This window comes from Lupinus angustifolius, chromosome LG19, assembly GCF_001865875.1.
Source record: "Lupinus angustifolius cultivar Tanjil chromosome LG19, LupAngTanjil_v1.0, whole genome shotgun sequence".
NCBI classification, from domain to species: Eukaryota; Viridiplantae; Streptophyta; class Magnoliopsida; order Fabales; family Fabaceae; genus Lupinus; species Lupinus angustifolius.
In genome coordinates, this window is record NC_032027.1 from 4,773,940 (window position 1) to 4,794,568 (window position 20,629).

Here is a 20,629-nt window from a genome sequence, read left to right on the forward strand (position 1 = left end):
TTCACGGGGTGTGAAGAGAAAGGGGAATATATTCAATTCTTTCTTTCACGGGGTGTGAAGAGAAATGGAATTGATTCACTTGGAAAGGGGTTTTCCAAGGTATAAGAATTAGAGAGTGTGTAAGGTACATAGAGATCTCGGGGTGAGATATTGTAATTACAACTCATAATTCTTAGTGGAAAAATCTCTTGTGCGACAAGAGTACTGGATGTAACCTTCGATGGACATGAAGGTGAACCAGTATAAAAACTCCTTGTGTACTCTCTTCTCCTTATCTCTTTCATTTTTATTTCCTATTATTTTTCTGCATATTATTCCGCTGCACTTTAACTTTGATTTTGCAGAAAAATCGGCCATTATTTTAAGACAACTAATTCACCCCCCTCTTAGTTGCACTATGATACTTACAATAAACTTGGTCAATGAGCTACTTGGGTAATAAGTTCTGACTAAATATATAGTATACACCTCTTCAAGAGAATAAAACAAGTTTTTTTCAGGATTTTAGGAAGAAAGAAATATGTGTTTATCAAACAAAAGCAGTTCAAAATTTTGGAGTATAATCTAGTTAGCTTCAATTTGGACTATTTGGCTTGTTAGAAATGACTTTATTTTCAACTCTGTCAGTCCTTCTCCTCATAAAATTTTTAAAGCTGCAAGGATTGATTCCTGATTGTGAGTTAATGGTCAGATAGGCAATAATTCTTTTTCTTACTCGGATTGAGTTTCTAATCCAATCTCTTGTCTTGTTATCATAGTGTAACTGGTTCTTGTCCTTCTTTGTTTCGCTTATTTTTGTTTCTTATGTCTATTAATAAAATTCTCTTTCCAGAAAAAAAAAAAGAGATATATATGTGTTCATTTTTAATTTAGAAATGAGTTGAGTTTTGTAGTATGAAGGATATATAAATTGGTGGTGGGTTGAAGCGTAAATAGTGTACATGAATTACGTATATGCATATTTCTAGGCTTCACGACCAATTTACGTAGCATCTAAATGTCTCTAGTCTTCTATGACATACTTTCATTTTATACCAAGTCCTTCTAGCTGGTAGTTTCTTCGAACTATTGCCACCATGACTGCTAGTCTAGAAGCTTTTTGAATCACATAACCTTCCCCCTTTTGTTCTGTGCTATTCTCTACAATTCAACTTCCCGATTAGATTTCTTATCTTAAGCTGCCACAATTACCCTTCACAATTTCTCAACACTAAACTATTTTTACTTGAACTAGCCTAAAGTAGCAACTAAACCTAAAGTTTCTATTCATCTAAAATTGTTGTTCAATGGTACTATTCAAAGCGTATAACAACAATGTGGATAAAAAACTATTGAGCAACAAAATGATATTTGACCTAGAGAAATATACCTTTTAGGGATGCACTTTAAGACACCCCCAAACAACATGCCCACCGAGTGAGAAACCGACTTTGTAGAATTTGGACCCCTAATCCCAATTTATCAGCAAGTTCTTCTATATCTAGGGTCATGCTCTTTACTGTTAGATTTGGATCAGGATTACTTTTCCCATAACCTGGTCTATCAAAGTATACAATGTAGACCCCCAAGTTCTCGACAACATCCTAGATAAAACATCATAAATTCAAGTAGGATAAAGTCCAAAGATATTAGGGAATGTTATTAAATCAAAATAAATTGGAAAAAACAATCACAAATCATTACAGGTGATAAGGTTTTGGCAAAAACTGCATCATTCCTGCAAGAACCAAAACCATGGACATAAATGATTTTATACTTGGCTGCATCTTTTGGGACAACATGTTCCTGATATGCTAAATTTCTTCCGTCTTAGTTTGATTCTCAGAGCTGTAATTAGTGATCCATGGGGAGAGCCACATATCTTAGGAGGAGGAGGAGGTTGAATAGCCTCATACGCCCACACTATAAAGCCAATGAGCAAATGGGAAGAATGCAATGGAAAATGCTTAAATTATAAGAAAAATGGAAAATGCTTAAATTATAAGAAAAAAATAGCACGCAGTTCTAAGATAAATAACTTTTTCCAATTTGCAGTCTAAGCTTCATGGATAAAAATATGAGTAAATTACGCTGACACCCGTAAGTTTTAGTGAAATTACACAAACCACTCATCACTTTTCTACACCTACACAAACCTCCCTTATTTTTTTAACTTTCATTACATTGATCACCCCTGTATAAGAAATAAGTGTAATCTTTTAAACAAAAAATGTGATAAATGAAATTAAGCTAAACAAAACATGATATATTGTGGAGACACGTCCAAATAATATATGAGTAATATTTCTTTATTATTTTTGGTTCGTTACACTGTATTATAAGAGCGATTTAAACAATATTTATTTAGAATTGTTGATGCATTTGTAACAAAAAATAATAAAGATACATTGATTTGTATATTATTTAGACTTGTCTACACAATATATCATGTTTTGTTTAACTTAATTGCATTTATCACATTTTTTGTTTAAAAGATTACATTTCTTTCTTATGCATGTGTGGTCAATGTAATGAAAGTTTAAAAATAGGGGAGGTTTGTGTAGGTGTAGAAAGTGAGGGGTAGTTTGTGTAATTTCACTAAAACTCAGGGGGTATCAGTGTAATTTACTCTAAAAATATCAATACCCAGAAAGTGTTCACCTACTTTGGAACACACATGTAGGACTCGCTTTAATTTTCTTACTAACAAACTAAAATTGCCATGCAAGTATAATTAACCTCAACTCAATGAGAGATCAGTCTAATTTTTTTTGAACACTCAATTTTACCTATTTTTAAATAGTAAAAAAATAATATTAATATAAAATTCTAAAACAACATAAAAATTTAAAAAGTGCATTTGTTCTATGTCTCAAGACCAATATTATCTCCTTTGATTGTTTGGTTTTTAACTTACAAATTTGAAAACCTTAGGCTATGACAGTTTTAGTTAAGAATCATTAATAAAACTTTTTCTAATTTTTAACAATTATATTTTATATAAAGTTATGAATTGAAGAAAACCAATGGCAACTTCCACGAAGCCATCTCTATATGAGCCTATCAATGAGCTGATTGCTCTCCAGGGCTTTTCTCGAAAAGCTTCATGATACTATTTCAACAAGGCTAGAAGTTCTGACATATTTTACTTTTGAAAGGATGTCCTACTTCTATTTAACATATATTTCACCGAACCCTAAACTAGGACTATTGGAAAGAGAGAATCTATTGCCTGTCCAGAAGTAGCTTATGTCATGTCGTGCTACGAATGAAAGAGGTCGAGCAATTTCATACCTCTCCTTTACAGACGAGCAATTTCATACAAATTTTTGATGTCCGTTGTCCTCAAAAAGAGATTTATAGGGACCAACACTACTGAAATTGTTTCAAAACTATATATAATTTGGTAACTCCAAATCTTTTGGGAGAGGTCGGAATCGTGTTCACATCTTCCTAAGTCGCAGAGCCTGTCTTGCGGCCGATAATAAGGTGGCAACAATTTTATTTCTCCATATGTAATCAAAACAACAGAATAAAATAAAAAATAAGGAGCGACCTAAAGGAAATGAAGATATTTTGTTGGGTTTCTTGATATGAGCACGAGTTGATGCTGCAGAAATGTTTCTGTTGACTTCGGTTTCCATTCACTGAGACCAAAAAACAAGAATCATGAACATTTGTTAAAGAAGAATGACTCACGAGTATAAATCTCAAGTAATATAGTGAAAGCTTACCTTCTCTGATCTCTGTAGATGTTACTTGTTCGTAGGTCAGTAAGTACTATATGATCTACACAGTGATAGTGACAGCAATGGCACCCAATTTTTGTCTTTTGCTATGTGATTTCCTTCATGGAAATCCTTATTTTATTTAAATATTAAGATGCCCCCTGAATTTGTTTAAAAAATTTAACATATTTTTTGGAAAAAAATTTAATATATTAACTTTGCATAATTTATTAAAAAGTTTAGTTTATCCTACAAGTGGATGTTTAAATTAAAACCTAATTTATCAATTTTGGACAATATATATAATTAACAAACAATTTTGTTATTCTATTCAGGTTGTAACATAGAGCCATACAACATTGTAGGCTTGGAGCAACCACTAAAAATATCAATATTGAACTATTTAGAGTGTTTCTTTTACATGTGTTTTTGTTACCATTTTTTTTACATGATTCTCATCACCACTCATGAACTCATACAATGTTTATAAGTTATTTTTACCAATATTTTCTTTATGCTTTATATCTTATTTCCTCAATTGATAATTTAATACTGATATATCAGTATTCCATATTGGAGTGTAGTTATAGACATTATTGATATATTATGAATTTATTGTATTACATACATTGATTCATTCATTAATGAAGATGAATTTCTTACTCACAACTTAATATTTTATATTGAAAAAGGAAATAACTGGAGCTTTTATCTATGATTCAATTATTAATAAATTTAAGTCTTTAAAAGAATAAAAAATAACACTTTAAATCAATGTATATTTTATTAAACATATTTAGTTGTTAATTAATGTTATTTAGAATTAATATGTTACATTAAAATTTTGAAACAATTATATATATATATATATATATATATATATATGTTTTATAGTTAATCAATTAATTTTAATTATAAACTATAATTAAATATTATTATCCCCTCTAAATTATAGATCAAGATTCGTCACTATGTCTAACTCCAATACCATGAAATGTGACCAAAATTTTAATGCCCTACCAATATAGAAATTTCCCACTATCATCATAAGTCATGAGGCATCCCGATAAGCTAAATAATCAAAATTTTCTAATACCTTTTTGTCTCTTACCTTTTCTTATTTCTCTATTACCTACTTACCACTCTTCCATTTAGATCAAAACATTCTTATACCTTATCTTCTTTCTCTATTACCTACTAACCATCCTTTCTTTTACATCTTCAAAAGAACAAAAACATACATACGCCATGTAATACTAATAATATTTGCTAACTTAAAAATAAGAGTATAAATACTACCTTGGTATCCAAACAAATATAGAAAAAAGTTTTATCATATCCACATAGACTTACTAAAATATATTGGTTTGTTTGTTTGAGTGACAAAACAATTTGAAATTGTAATATAATGAGAAGGAGAGCTAAGGTTGAACTTCACACTCATTGTTTGTACACACCTAATTCTTATTTTATATCCATTCAGTAATGATCAATCCATATAATTAAGATTACTAAAAGCTAATGTCTTAATCAGTTAGCAGTTTATGCAATAAAACCCTAAGTCTAGCAATTTTAATTCATAAGATAAAGAAATATGGCTTGCAAAATCATGTCTCTATATCTAATAATTCATGCATGCAAGTTGAATTCAAGTGCAACACATCAATTGTATTAGTCGTCAATGTCTTTATCTATACTAATCCTTTACCAAATATAGTTATGTCTAGTAACTGCAATGATAAAACTCTGTTTTATGAACCTTCAAACATATCTCTATGTCTAGTAGTCTATGCTATTTAGTTTGAGAGTTATAAAATTACAATATTAGTTATATGTCTAGATATCAATAAGTAAAATACATGAGATGGGAAACAATACAAGTTTATGTCTAGAAAATGTAGTATTTATTGAGTTATGCAAATTCAGAATAATCCAAGAAAGAACTTACGCAAATATATGGTTTAACCAGTTTAAATGGTTCAGTCGGATCGGGTGATTATATATATAATTTATAATTCTTATATGCAAATATATGATTATATATAAATGTAAAGTTATATATAATTAATAATTATGTATAATTATATGGAAATAACATTTCTCTATCTTTTTTGACCAAAATAAAATAAAACATTAAAGTAATGATCCATTTTGTTTTTAATTTGAAGTGAATTGTCTAGTTCACTTCCAAAGATATTCCAATTTAACCAAGTTTAACACTAGAATAGAATTTTCTCAATTCAAGTCCGGTCCGGGATCAGACTGTCAATCCAGTTCTCACTATACTGGTTTTAATCATATATAAGTACATTTTCAACTATTTGAGATAATTAAGTTGTTAAAGTATAAATTTAATGTAAAATATAAGATCAAATTGACACTTAGCAATACTCCTTTTCATTTGTTATGCCACTCCTATAAAATAAGGTCACATAACCATGGCTAAGAGGGTAAATATACATACAATAATAACTTATGGTGAGTATACATATCATGATATAAATCTCATACGTACTAGCATAACTAAAAATTTCTATTTTAATTGTATATATTATATATTTTTGTGTTTTAATAATGAATTTTAGTAATTGAAAATGATAAATTCATCATAGATATATTTTCATTTCACGTAATAATTATATATATATATATATATATATATAATTAGACGAAAAAAAGTATGTTATAACAATTTATAAGTTTTATATATTGTATTATTTACCATTCATGTTTAATCATTATCGACTTTTCAAAAAAATAATACAAATGAATAATAAATAATGTATTCAATATGTAGCTCATGAAAGCATGAGAAATGAGAGAATTGAGTTTGATTCAAATAGAGTTCATGTGACTCTTGGAGTAGGATCTTTCTCTATGAGGCGTGAATATTTTTGTCCACAAAGTGTGTTACTTAATGTATCAATATTTGTAATTAGTTAAAGAAATATTTAAATATTAACTTTATCTTAAATATTTTTCAATCAATTATAGGTAGTGACACATAGATGATAAACTTTATGGGATCTCCAATGTGACTGAATTGGATAGCCCTTCCTTATAAGATAAGCCTCAGCTGATGTTCCACGAAATGCTTAATGGAGGTGAAATGTCTACGTGGATCTCTTTTGCAGTTACGTAGTTTGATGAAATTGCTTTAATTTGCTGCTAAATTGTCAAATGGAGCTTTGATTTTCTGTACTAAAGTGTTAACCATACTCTTAAAACTCTTCTCATGGAGCATATCTTCGCTCCTAAAATGTCTATCGTTTTCGTTCTCATGTGTCATTTTCTATAGTTGATTAGAAAAACAAGGAAGAAAGTATATATTGTTGATCGGTATGTTTTTGTTAGTTCGTGAGAATGAAATTGACATGTCAGAGGTCGACCAAGCTTTATGGATTGTAATTTGGAGGGGCCATATCTAGTGTCCCATAATGAGTGTTATTTCATGTGTCATGAATTTACATTTGATTGAAAAATATAATTGAAGTAAAAATTTAATTATTAAATATTTTTTGACCAATATAGAGTAAAACATATAATATGACAAAAGATATACTCCAAATTTAGAATAGTCCTGGCAAAGTGATTAAGAGGGGCCTATTATTTTGACTTGACGTCTTAGAGTCCTGGAAATTCATTGCATCTATCATGAAAAGATTAATAATTGCGTGTAATATCTATACATTATTAGTGTTGGATAAATATTTGTGTTGGATAAAAAACTTGTCTGATCAGAAATTGGTAGATGATTTTTAGTCCGACCCAATCATGGTCTAACCTTGATCAGGTAGCCTAAATTAGGGAGTATATCTGCTGCCCCATACTTTGTATCACTCCATGTACCATGAGCTTATAATTGGTCAGAAAAATATTTAATAATTAAATTTTAACTTAAATATATTTTTTCAGACCAATCACATGCATATGGGACATGGATTGGCACAAAGTGTGGGATAGCAGATGTGTACCCCAAATTGCAACCTCAACCCACATTCCCAAAACATAACTATGACACTAGCCAATAACCATTAAGTCAAAATGATAATTAAAATAAATCTCTCAAAAATGACAATCTAAGATTTGAAATTTCTAATTTTGACCTTAACCATTTGAGAGTTTTTAAGTCTATTTTCTTTTCTTTACTTTCTTTTAACTGTAAGATTAAGATTGCAACTACGAGGGGGTAAATTAGTTGACTTAAATTATGACCAGTTTTTCTGAAAAATTAAGAGTTAAGTGCAACGGAAAAATTATGCAGAAAATTAACTAGTAAAAATCAAGAGATAAAGGAGAAAAGAGTACACCGAAATTTTATGCTAGTTCACCTTCTTGTCCATCGAAAGCTACGTCCAATACTCTTGTAGCACAACAAATTTCTTCACTAAATATTATGAGTTGCAATTACAATATCTCACCCGAGACCTCTATGTACCTTACACACTCACTAATACTTATGTCAATCTTGGAAAACATCCTTTCCAAGTGACTCTATCCCTTTTCTTATCACACCTTTGTGAAAGAAAGAATTCTGCAATGTCAATGAAGAATTTACAACAATGACAATATTGTCTTTACAAGTTTGGAATGTGATATCATTTGCAATCCGATAACTCTTTGTATACTAAGCAATAATGCTCTTTATAAGTTTGTAAAACTTTGAAATACTTTACTTCAAGCAACTCAGAAAATTCACTTTGAAAGTTTAAGAACAAGTTGCAAAAAGTGCAGAAAATATTTCACTGAATTTTCAGAATTATGTTTGAAAGTTTGTGTAAGAGTTGTTATTTGATTCAGAGTTTCAATGCCTTTAAATAGACTTTCCAACCAACCATAATACCTCTTTGAAAGGGTAGGAATTGATTGGAATGAAACCATTTCGTTTGGGATGAAAACCATTCATTTTGAAATCTGAAAACTAATGCAACAACTGTCAATAATTGATTACAACCTTGAGTAATCGATTACTCAAACTCTCAGTCCAAATGTGTATTTAAAATTTAATTAGAGTAATCGATTACAGCCTTGAGTAATCGATTACCCAAACTCTCTGTCCAACTGGACATTTAAAATTTAATCAGAGTAATCGATTACACCTTTGAGTAATTGATTACTCAACTTTGCTGACACTGTGTAATCTGTTACTCACATACAATAATCGATTACCCTACACATTTTTTGTTGAGTAACTGGTTTTCTCACTTATGTAACGTGTTACTTAGATGCAGTAACCTGTTACACACTATTTTTTAAAATTGTTTTGTTTATACCTGTGTTTCAATTTTCTTAAAAAAATAGTTTGAGCATTACTACTATTGTATATTCGAGAGTATATGATAGAATTATCTATTTAGACTTAGACTAATTTTTCTTGAAGCTTTGTCTTCTTTGTTTTTATAAGTATTCTTCATTTTCTTCTTTTTGGTGATGTTAGTGTCTTCATCAAAACCGTGCCAAGGTCAGGAGCAAAGATGTTCTTCACAATCTCCCCATTTTTGATGAACAAACAAATATATTCTTTAACAGTGTAGTTTTATGAGAGCAGCATACTTTGAGATATGTTGAGATGATGTGAGTATGCTCCCCCTTTCATTTGGAGTTATGTACCTGGAAGAAATTTGACAGAAAATACACTTCTCCCAACTTTTTTCTCCCTTTTGACCTCATCAAAAAGAAGAAAAACCAAGATTTTCCAGCATAATATATATATACAACACACATATTCGTATATAAGATATAAATCAAACATAGCAATGCATAACATAAAACAAAAGATGTTCAAATATTTGTTCAACAAACAGCAACAAAAAAACAACATGATAGCAAATTTTGTCCAAAAGCCATGAAAACATTACAACCAGAAAATCCTAACAACAAAGATAATCTTAGACTCAGGCTCAGAGCTTTCTTCATCAATGTCCCTGTTACTCATCTTATAAGAGAGACGATGAAGTTCAAACTAGATTTGTTGATTCTGAGCATCAAGGGCATCCATCCGGTTAGTGATGTAGCCTCGAAGAGAAAACAACTCATCCATAATCATCTGATTTGAAGGCATGACAACAGATGAGGAAGATTGAGCATGAAACTCAGAAGGTTGAGGCTCAGGAGGGTCAAGAGGGGTAGGTTTTGATTGATCAGAAGGAGTAGTCGGTCTATCAGTTCTATGCTTATAGGTGCGATCATGAGGATTAAAGGAGAATCCCATTTTGTGGATCACTTCCACATCAATCTGGTTTTCTCGAAGATTAAGAGAGACCTTGGTTTCACCAGTAGTAGAAACACCAAACTGTTCAAGAATATTGGTTATGAAGATTGCATAGAGCAAAGGGCTTTGAGTTCCTCGAACAGTCCACATTTGTCTCATTATCATCTGAGCCCAATTGATTTTGATATTATACTTCATAGCATACATCAATTGATGTTCTATGTCACTAATTTGAGAATGGTTTGAAAATTTAGGTAAAATGACATGGCTCAGAAAGTAATGAAGCAAACAGTCCTCAAGTTTGAGATGTCCAGCAGATAGGATATTTCTATTCTTAACAGTCTCACTAAAGCCCGGTTGCGTATGCATTTCTATTTCCCCTTTTGAAATTCTATACAGAGAATAGTAGAAATCCTTTCTATCATAGTTATCCCATTTACAAAGAAGGTCAAAACTCTTTGTTCTACCTTTTGTAGGTATGTTACAGTACAATGAACTAAAAGTTTTTAAATCCAAAACAATGTCTTTTCCTTTCACATAGGAAGTAAGACGGTTTTTCCGGAAGCTCAAGTTGTAGTAAAATACTCCAACAAGTTCAGGATAAATATCATTTGTTTCACAGCAAAAATCGAAAAGGTTTTGTTGCGTAAAAGATAAGGGAAAAGAAAATTTTCAAACTCAAAGTTTCCGACATTACCGAATTTTGGAGTAAAGATGGTTCGTCCATGGAAGTGCTCTTCGAAGACTTTGCGTTGTTTATCGTTTGCGAGAAGTCTTGCTAAATATAGAGGGTTAGACTCCAAGGATGAAGTCCCTTGCTTCTTTTGAGTCATGTTAGTGCGTTGCTTCTTTGTTCTTGAAGAAGATGTCATGGATTGGGTTTTTGAAGGTTTTAGGTTTTTGGTTTTGGGAGATTTGGGGTTTTTTGATTTGGTCCACTAATCATGAAAATGATGGTATAGAAGTGTTTAGAATTGAAAATGTGATATGAATGGACACAAAAATCACTAAAAACAGCTGAAAAATGAAGATTTTAGAGATTGTGAGTGTTTACACGAGTGAGAAAGAAAGAGGAAGATGAGTTTGAAAAAAAAATGAAGAAAAAATATATATACCTGCACAAAGTAATCGATTATTCACTTTTGAGTAATCAGTTACTCAATTTAAATTTTTTAAAAATTTCAAACAACAACTTTGAGTAATCGATTACTCACTTGAGTAATCGGTTACTAAAACTTCCTATTTATCCTTGTGATCAGTTACTCTCTAGAGTAATCGATTACTGACCCTAGAAAATATTAATTTTAGGCTTACTGATGCTATGAAAATAATTTTTGACCCAAAATTTGAAAGTTTTAGACATAAATGAACACATTTAAGTACAAGTATGAATGAGATAAATATAATGAAGCACACATATAATCATATAATCATATAATCATGTTAAGATAGGTAAGCTTCACCAAGAATGCCTAATTCAAGTCTAATTTTATAAAAAGGTTTTTAGCCAATGGTTTAGTGAAAATATCTGCTAGTTGGTTATGAGTATCAATGAATTCTATAGTCACATCTTTCTTTTGGATATTGTCCCTAAGGATGTGATGCCTTATATCTATGTGTTTGGTTCTAGAATGCATAAATGGATTCTTTGTGAGGTTTATAGCACTAGTATTGTCACATTTTAGAGGAGTGCATCCTAAGTCTAACCCATAATCTCGTAATTTTTGTTTAAGCCACAACACTTGGGCGCACAAACTACTTGCTGCTATATATTCAGCTTCAACAGTGCTTAGGACAACACATGCTTGTTTCTTGCAAGACCAAGAGACTAAAACATTTCCTAAAATATGACAAGTACCACTTGTACTTTTCCTTTCAGATTTGCATCTATCAAAATCTGAATCTGAATAACCAACCAAATCACATATGCTTCCTTTTGGATATCACAATCCAACATCAATTGTGCCTTTAATATATTTCATGATTCTCTTAACAACAACTAAGTGTGATTCTTTTTGTTTAGATTGGTAGCATGCATACAGGCATACACTAAACATGGTATTAAGTCTATTAGCACTTAAATATAAAAGAGATTCATCATACCTTGATACTTTGATATTTCAATGCATTTTCCAGTTTCATATGTATCAATGTAAGTACCAGATCCCATCAGAGTAGCTATTGGCTTGCAGTCATCCATATCAAATCTTCAGAAAATCTCTGCTATACTTGGATTGACTTACAAAAATTCCATTATCAAGTTATTTGATTTGCATTCCAAGGAAGTAATTCAACTTCCCCATTATGGACATTTCAAACTCTCCTTGCATCATTTTGCCAAAATCACTACACAAATCCTCATTAGTAGAACAAAAAATAATATCATCTACATAAATTTGAACAAGAAGAGTATGATGATTTATTTTCTTTATAAAAGTGTAGTGTCGACCTTTCCTTTGGTAAATTCCTTTTCAAGTAAAAAATTTGTTAGACTATCATACCATGCACGTGAAGCTTGCTTCAAGCCATAGAGAGCTTTCTTTAATTTGTAAATATGAGGAGGATGTTTGTAATCTTTAAAACTAGGAGGTTGTTCTACAAAAAATTCTTCTTGAATATATCCATTGATAAAAGTACTCTTTACATCCATTTGATATAGCTGAAAGTATAAAGAATATGCATATGCAAGTAATAGTGTAATAGCTTCAAGTCTAACAACCAGAGCGAAGGTTTCAATGAAGTCTATACCTTCTTCCTGATTGTATCCTTGGGCTACCGGTCTAGCTCTATTTCTAACAATAATACCATTTTCATCAGATTTATTACGAAATACCCAACGAATTCCTATAACATGCCTATTTTAGGTATAGGAACAAGTTCCCAAACTTCATTTCTCTTAAACCAGTTTAAATCTTCTTACATTGTAAGAATCCAGTGTTCATCCTCGATTGCATCATCAATCTTGGAGTGTTCTATTTGAGAGACAAAGGCCATGTTAAGACATGCATCTTCTAGCATTAAACGGGTAGTAATACCCTTGCTAATATCACCAATGATGTTGTAAATAGGATGATCTCGATGAGTTCTCCATTCTTTTGGTAAATCAGAGTTAATATGCTCTTCTTGAGAGGATAGATTATCATCCATTTTCAAATGCTCAGATTTAGTTGTAGAATCAATAATAGACTTTTCATTAGAAAGGGAACTTAGCAAGTCCTCTTCATCAAGAGTTAACCCATCCTTTATCACATGATTGGTTTCATCAAAAGATACATGAACGAGTTCTTCCATGGCTAGAGTTCTTTTATTAAAAATTCTATAAGCTTTACTGGTAAGAGAGTAGCCTAGGAAGATACCTTCATCAGCTTTTGCATCAAACTTGCCTAAGTTATCTTTACCATTATTTAAAACAAAGCATTTACAACCAAATACATGCAAATGAGAAATGTTTGGTTTTCTACCTTTAAAGAGTTCATAGGGGTTTTCTTAAGAATTAATTGGTCTTATAAGAACTTGATTTAAAACATAACATGCAGTACTTACTATATCAGCCTAGAAATATTTTGGGAGGTTAATTTCATTCTACATTATATGAGCCAGTTCTTCTAAGGACTGATTCTTTCTCTCTACAACACCATTTTGTTGTAGTGTTCTATAAGCATTTGAAATTCTCCCCCATGATCACTTCTTATAGCAACGATTTTTAGTGATTTTTCATTTTGAACTCTTTTAGCATAAATGCTAAAGGCTTTGAATACCTCATTCTTATGAACTAAGAATAGAGTTCAACTATATCTCGATAAATCGTCTACTATAATAAGAGCATAGTAGTTACCACCATAACGTTTTGTCTTTGAGGGACCAAATAAGTCCATGTGTAGTAACTTTAATGGTTTATCGGAAGAAACCATATGCTTAGGTTTAAAAGATGTCCTTGTTTGTTTACCCATTTGACTAGCACTACATATTGTTTACCCATTTGACAAGCACTACATAGTCTATCTTTAACAAACTTTATTTTGGGTAAACCAACAACTAAATCTTTCTTCTAATGAGTTTATTCTAATGATCCATATGAATATGAGCAATTCTCCTATGCCAAAGCCATGCATCATGATTATCATTAGCAATTAAACATGTTATTGGTAAAGATGAGTCTATGTCAATCATATATATATATATATATATATTATTTATCCTCTTACCATTGAGTTTAAAGTTTTGAGAATTCTTACTTTCGATGATGCACTTATCCGTGTAGAATGTCACATGAAAGCTTTTGTCACATAATTGACTTATGCTTAGTAGGTTGTGCTTGAGTCCTTCAACATACAATACACCTTCTATAGTTGTTTAGGGTGGCTTGCTAATTCTACCGACTCCAAGTACTTTTTCTTTGTCGTTATCACCATATGTGACATAGCCTTTGTCCCTTGGAGTAAGGACTAAGAACTTATTTCTTTCGCTCGTCATGTGCTTTGAGCAGCCGCTGTCCAAGTACCATAAGTTGCAAGCGGCTCTCAAATTATCCTTCAAAACAGGTTAAGTTTTATTAGGTACCCAATGTTCTTTGGGTTTTACATGGTTAGTACCTTTCTCAACCCATCTATAATGACCTAGGGGTACACCATATTTTCTAATCATGCAAGTATTTGGTCTATGCCCGTGGTATTTACAATATGTACATATGGGTTGATGGTTATGTATCCTAGATTTATCATTACTATGTTCAAATGCATGAATACTTTGTTTTTGAAAGTTTATCTTTGTTGAGACACTTTGTTTCTTAGAAACATGGCTTTTTGAATAGCCAAGACCTCTTCGATCTGCTGAGTGTCTTTGATCATTACTGATCTTTTCTAGACTTTTACTATTCTTATTCAACTTATTGAGTTCAAGACTTAATGTTGAAACTTTATTTTCAAGTGTAATGCAATTTTGACATTAAGATGATGAGGGTTTGTTTCTAAATGCATCTAACTCAGTTTTTTTGTTTTAGAAACATTTTTGTGAGTTTGACATATTCATCATACAAGTCATTAAATGCAGTTTGTAATTCAGAAAAATATAGTTTAGTGTTGTTTATCTCTTCATCATCAGAATTATGAGATGCCATTAAATAGAGATGTCATTATGCTAGATATCGTAATAAATATCGGTCATTCAACAACGCAATTTTGAATGACGCTGTTGAAAATGAGGCAGAAGAACATCAACAACGCATAATAAATGAGGCACTGTGATTTTTTGTAACTTCAACAGCGCTTTCTTGACAAGGCACTGTTGAATATCAGTAACGTTAACGCTGTCTTGAATGATTTATTTTGAACATCGTATTTGATACGAAGCGTTGTTGATGTTAATATATGCAACAACGCATATTTAAGGAAGTGTTGTTGAAGATGTCATAGTAACCGCACTTGCTTAATTATGTGTTGTTGATGTTTTACGACTTTTTAAGCGTAAGAGAAATTAATGGTGGAGTAGTAATGTGTCTCTTTGTTTGTTGAAATATTAATGGTTGAGTGGTTATGCATTTCTTGGTTGTTGAAATATTAATGGTTGAGTGATTATGTGTTTCTTGGTTGTTGCAATATTAATGGTTGAGTGGTTATACGTCTCTTCGATTATTGAAATATTAATGGTTGCTCATCTATAAATATTGTGGTTCACTCAATGTTCTACTTCATCAGTAAACTAAGAGCCTAAGAGTATGTGTTTCTATAAGAGTATGTTCATGAAGATAGGAGGAAAAAAACACAAAGTAGGAAAAAAGAGAGCAATACTACAAAGAGTGAAAAAGAGAAAAAACACCCAGGTTTGTATAGAGGAGTCGAGGAAAAAAATTGTGTTTCTGTTTCAGAATCATGTCAAGGAGATCTTTAACAAGTTTTGATTTTGCAAAAGGACCCAGATTTCAGAAGGAAGGTGACTGTCATACAAGATTTGCGTGAGATGAAGATTTGCAATTGAAAGTAAATAAAAGGAAAAGGGGAATGAATTATTTTTTTCATTGAGCTCTTTCAATTTTTATTGATCTCTTTCAATTATTTTCCTTCATCATCTGCAACAATTTCTAAAGTTTATTGATTTCCTTCATTTGATTTTCATGGGAAAAAGACCCAAAATTTAAAAGGAAATCAATGAACTATTGTACAAGATTTGTATAGAGGAGTAGAGGAAATAATTGTGGACAAAATTATTTCCTCTTCTACCAAATCATTTAGTTCATTATATTCACATATACCAAATTATATAGTTTATTAAAATGTATTTTGCCTCTCTGAATGAATAAAAAAACAATTTTTTGGATGTTAATTTCCGTTTTTTGTTAATTATTTGGATGATTATTCTCTTTAATATTTTTGCATTGTTCCTTATTAATAAACACAATAATTTTTTTATCTGTACTTAATAAATACAAAAACAAATTAACAAAATTAATGTTTAATATTTTATCTAGTTTCTTATTAATAAACACAATTATATAGTAATAATCTACTTCATGACAACTTCATGTTAATTTAAGTAAATTCATGTTGTATAAATATTTTCCAGTTATGTAAAACGTTAATTTAACAGCGCATAACTACGAATATGCTGTTAATTTGGAAAATGAGTTCAGTTTAACAGCGCATAATTACGACTATGTTGTCAATTAGATTCTAATCAACGGTGCTACATCTCCGTAGCACTGTTGATGAAAATAAGTAGTAAACAACTGGATACTCAACAACAATGCAATCCTTAATATGCGTTGTTGAAGATGTTGATACAACAACGCGCTACGTTAAATATGCGATGTGGAAGAAGTCGTGTTCATAAAATGAGTAGTGTACAGTTGGATACACAACAACAACGCAATCGTTAATATGCACTGTTGAAGATGTCAATACAACATCGCTACCGTTAATATGCATTGTTGAAGAGGTCAATACAACATTGATATCGTTAATATGCGTTGTTAAATGGTTACTACAGTTTAAATATCTAAAACATGAATCGTTTCATTTACGCTCTCAAACTTACTCGAAAAGAAATCCTCACACTCTCAGCAAACCCTCATACTCTCATAAACTGAAAAAACTTCATCAATGGCTTCCCAAAGTGGCGATCATGTATCTCATAGTAGTGACGAAGCTACACCGACTCCACAAGACCATCAAATCGTTTCTCAAAAATGACCTCCACGTGGAATGACTTCCATGAAGAATGTCATTCAGTCAAGAAGCACGAATGTGAAAATAGAAGTTCAATGGAACTCTAAAGGCCAACCATTAAACAAGAGGGGTGGCAACGCATTGGTAAGCTACATTGGTGTTGTTGTTAGGCAGAATCTGAAGCTAACATTCAACAAATGGAGTGATGTAGAGAATACCGTGAAAGAGCGTATTTGGAATGAAATAATAGTAAGTTTATTTTTTCAGTTTTTGTGTTTTCATGCAATGTACGTATATGTGTTACATTTTCATGCAATGTACGTATATGCATTCAATATATAATGTATATATGTTTTTATTTCAGGCAACGTTTGATGTTGGTGAGGAGCATAAGGGTTATATCCTTAAATTGGCTGGCAAGGCTCTCCGACAATTCCGAACTGATGCCGGAAAATTACTCAGAGATGCTGATGGCAATGTCAACCTAAAACCTCCAACTAAATATGCAAATATCGTTGATGGAGAGGATTGAAAGACTTTTGTCACCCTACATACAAGACGAGTCTTTCTTGGTAAAATCATATTCTTTGTATTGACTTTTGCCTATATGTTTTTGTATATGATTGTTGATATTTATGATGTTTATTGTTTCAGAAATTAAGTAATGAAAACTGCAAGAGGACATCTAGGCCTTTATATCCATACCGAGCTTCTCGAGCGGGGTATAGAGGAATTGAGGAAAGAATTGTAAGTATTGTTAATTTGTATATTATTGGTTATGTTTTGTATGCATATATATATATATATCTAGTTATATTATTATTGGTTATGTTTTGTTAGTTGGAGAACAAAAGTGATACACCTATGATTCCACATGGAGTAGAACTCGTTGTTCTATGGGTGGGTGCCCGTTAGAACAAGGATAGTGTCATCGACAATGAGGAAGTTCAAGAAGCGGCAAGACGTGTCGGAAGTGCTCATATTTTGAATTTTACTTAATTTCCATACTTTATTTATCAAAATGTAATTAATTAGCATTATGTTTTTCTTGATTTGTCAGGTTGCCCTAAAATAAAAAGAGGCAAACCCGGATAGTCGCATAATACTTGACAAGACACTAGGACTGCCTATATACCCTTGCCGTATCCGAGGTGCAGGATTTGGGGTTAGCCATCGATATTTGTACCCCATCCAAAGCGTGCAACCAAAGCCCAAATGAGCCAGGTTCAAAATCAACTAGATGGCCTCGTGCAACGGTTCAACGAATTTGAGCAATCAATGAAGGCGAAGGAAGCTGAGTGGCAACGACTAGCTAGTAATGTTGCCACTTTTCCTTCAACCGTCAATGAGAGTTGCACTACACATGCACCTTACAAGATTCCCATTCCGATTCCCATTCCTTAGGTAATTTAGTTAACTTATTTTAATTTAATCGTTAACTAATTATATGTTTTAACTTACGTACAAGGATTCAGTTCTTGCAAACTTTTCCTAGATATCCCAAGTAGCCGAGTAGTGGGTGTTGGGAAAGTGCACAAGCGTGCCGATGCTATGCTGCATAATGCACGTATCCCAGTCCATCATGTGAAGGTCTCGATTGACATTGCAGTCGATGATAATGTGTTTCTTCCATTTCCTCTCGATAAGGATATCTTCACAGTTGGAGGAGCTATAGGCACTTTTGTGGCTTGACCAGTAGACCTTGTTGAAGTAATTCCTCCTAAGGTATGATTTTTCACCTTATGCTCACTCATATTATATATATTGATCTATAATTGATATGTTTTTATTGATTATTTTAGGAAAATATACATTCCACCCCCAGTAGCACCCAAAAGTCTAAGCCATCTTCTAGGGATGTGAGCTCAAAGCCATCTACTGGGGATGTGAGCTCCAAGAAAACTACCAACTATTGTACTCGGCTGATGGAGCATGTACAGAAGATGAGAGATGATATGATAATTATATCAATTCCCAAGGAAGTCTATGGGGATAATATTGATGAATACGTTGGCATGAGTGAAGTTCGGGATGTATATAAATGTGATTGTATAGGTGCAAGTGTTGTATGTATATATATGAGGTAAATTATGTTTTCTTAACTTCTCACTTTTTCATGGTGGTGTGTTATAATTAACTAATATTTGTGTTATATATATTAGGTACTTGTAAGAAAATTTTATTAAGGTAAATAAGAAAAAAGTGATGTCCATATCCCCACACCTTACCGCTTTAATGTCACACGAAAAAATAAGATTGGGAAAAAATAGAACGAATTACAGATAATCTCATCCATCATAAGGAAGATGTAAATTTATTTCTTGCATCTTTTAATATCGGGTGAGCATTTTATAATTGTCTTTTATATTTCTTTCTTTAGTATGTTTGTTGTGCTTAACATTTCCTAACCATGTACATATGTTTTGTTACGCAACATTGGGTTTTGGTTGCCATCAATCGGAGTAATGAAGAAATATACTACTTTGACTCATTGGCACGTGGTGATATGAACAACTACGCTGCTATGAAAAAGATGTTTTCTAAGTAAATGGGCTACTCATTTAAACTTTTAGTTACACTTTCACTTTCCTAGTTGTTTATTAATTAAGTACATTTTCTATTGTTTAGTGTGGTGAAAGTTTAAAAATTGAATAATCGTGGTAGAAACAAGTTACCAAATCCCAACAAAATCAAGTGGACTCGTATACAGATATTGACACAAATAATCTCAAACAATTATGTGTAATGGCCAACTAATGTTATGCTTATATGTTTACTTCATTTTAATTATAGATCTCTTTCCAAACAAATGAGGTAGATTGCGGCTATTACATGCTGAAATTCATGAAGGAAATCATTCAGCAGTGGCCAACTAATGAAATCAAGTTTGTTGGAAAATCATATACAAATGACCAAGTCAACCAGATTAGAGAACAATGGTCAAAGTTTGTACTTAGTTTAGTTTTGCACAGATTTTAGCTTAAGGAATTCAATTAATATTCAATGTAATGTATATGATTTGGTCTGTGTATAAGTTTATGTAAACAATGTAATTAATGTTCAATATTTAAATTCAGTTGAAATTCAGTTGTGTTGATATAGTTGTCATTTGGTGTTTCTGTATGCATTCATTTTGTTGTTATGTTCTATTTCTGTATGCATCAGGATATTTTTTGTTGTGTGCGTAACTTTGTAAAATTAGGAATAATAGTATTCGACAACGCTTTTGTATTATTGCGATGTTGTTATTGTGAAGAAGATCTTGCTCCTGACCTTGGCACGGTTTTGATGAAGACACCAACATCACCAAAAAGAAGAAAAGGAAGATGACTTATGAAGACAAATGAAGATAAAGCTTCAAGACATTAGATTAAGTCTTTGTAAGTACTTCTATCCTAAACTCTTAAGTATATACAAGTATAAATGCTCAAACTATTTTTTGGAAAATGTGAGACACTTTTAAAAGACTTAAAACATTTTTCAAAAATAGTGTGTAACAGGTTACTTCATTGAGTAACAGGTTACATGTGTGAGAAAAGAGTTATCCAACT

At 31.6% G+C, this 20,629-nt stretch overlaps 1 pseudogene; it reads right to left on the minus strand.

The window, feature by feature from the left end:
- LOC109334701 lies at nt 850-3,714 on the minus strand (annotated as a pseudogene).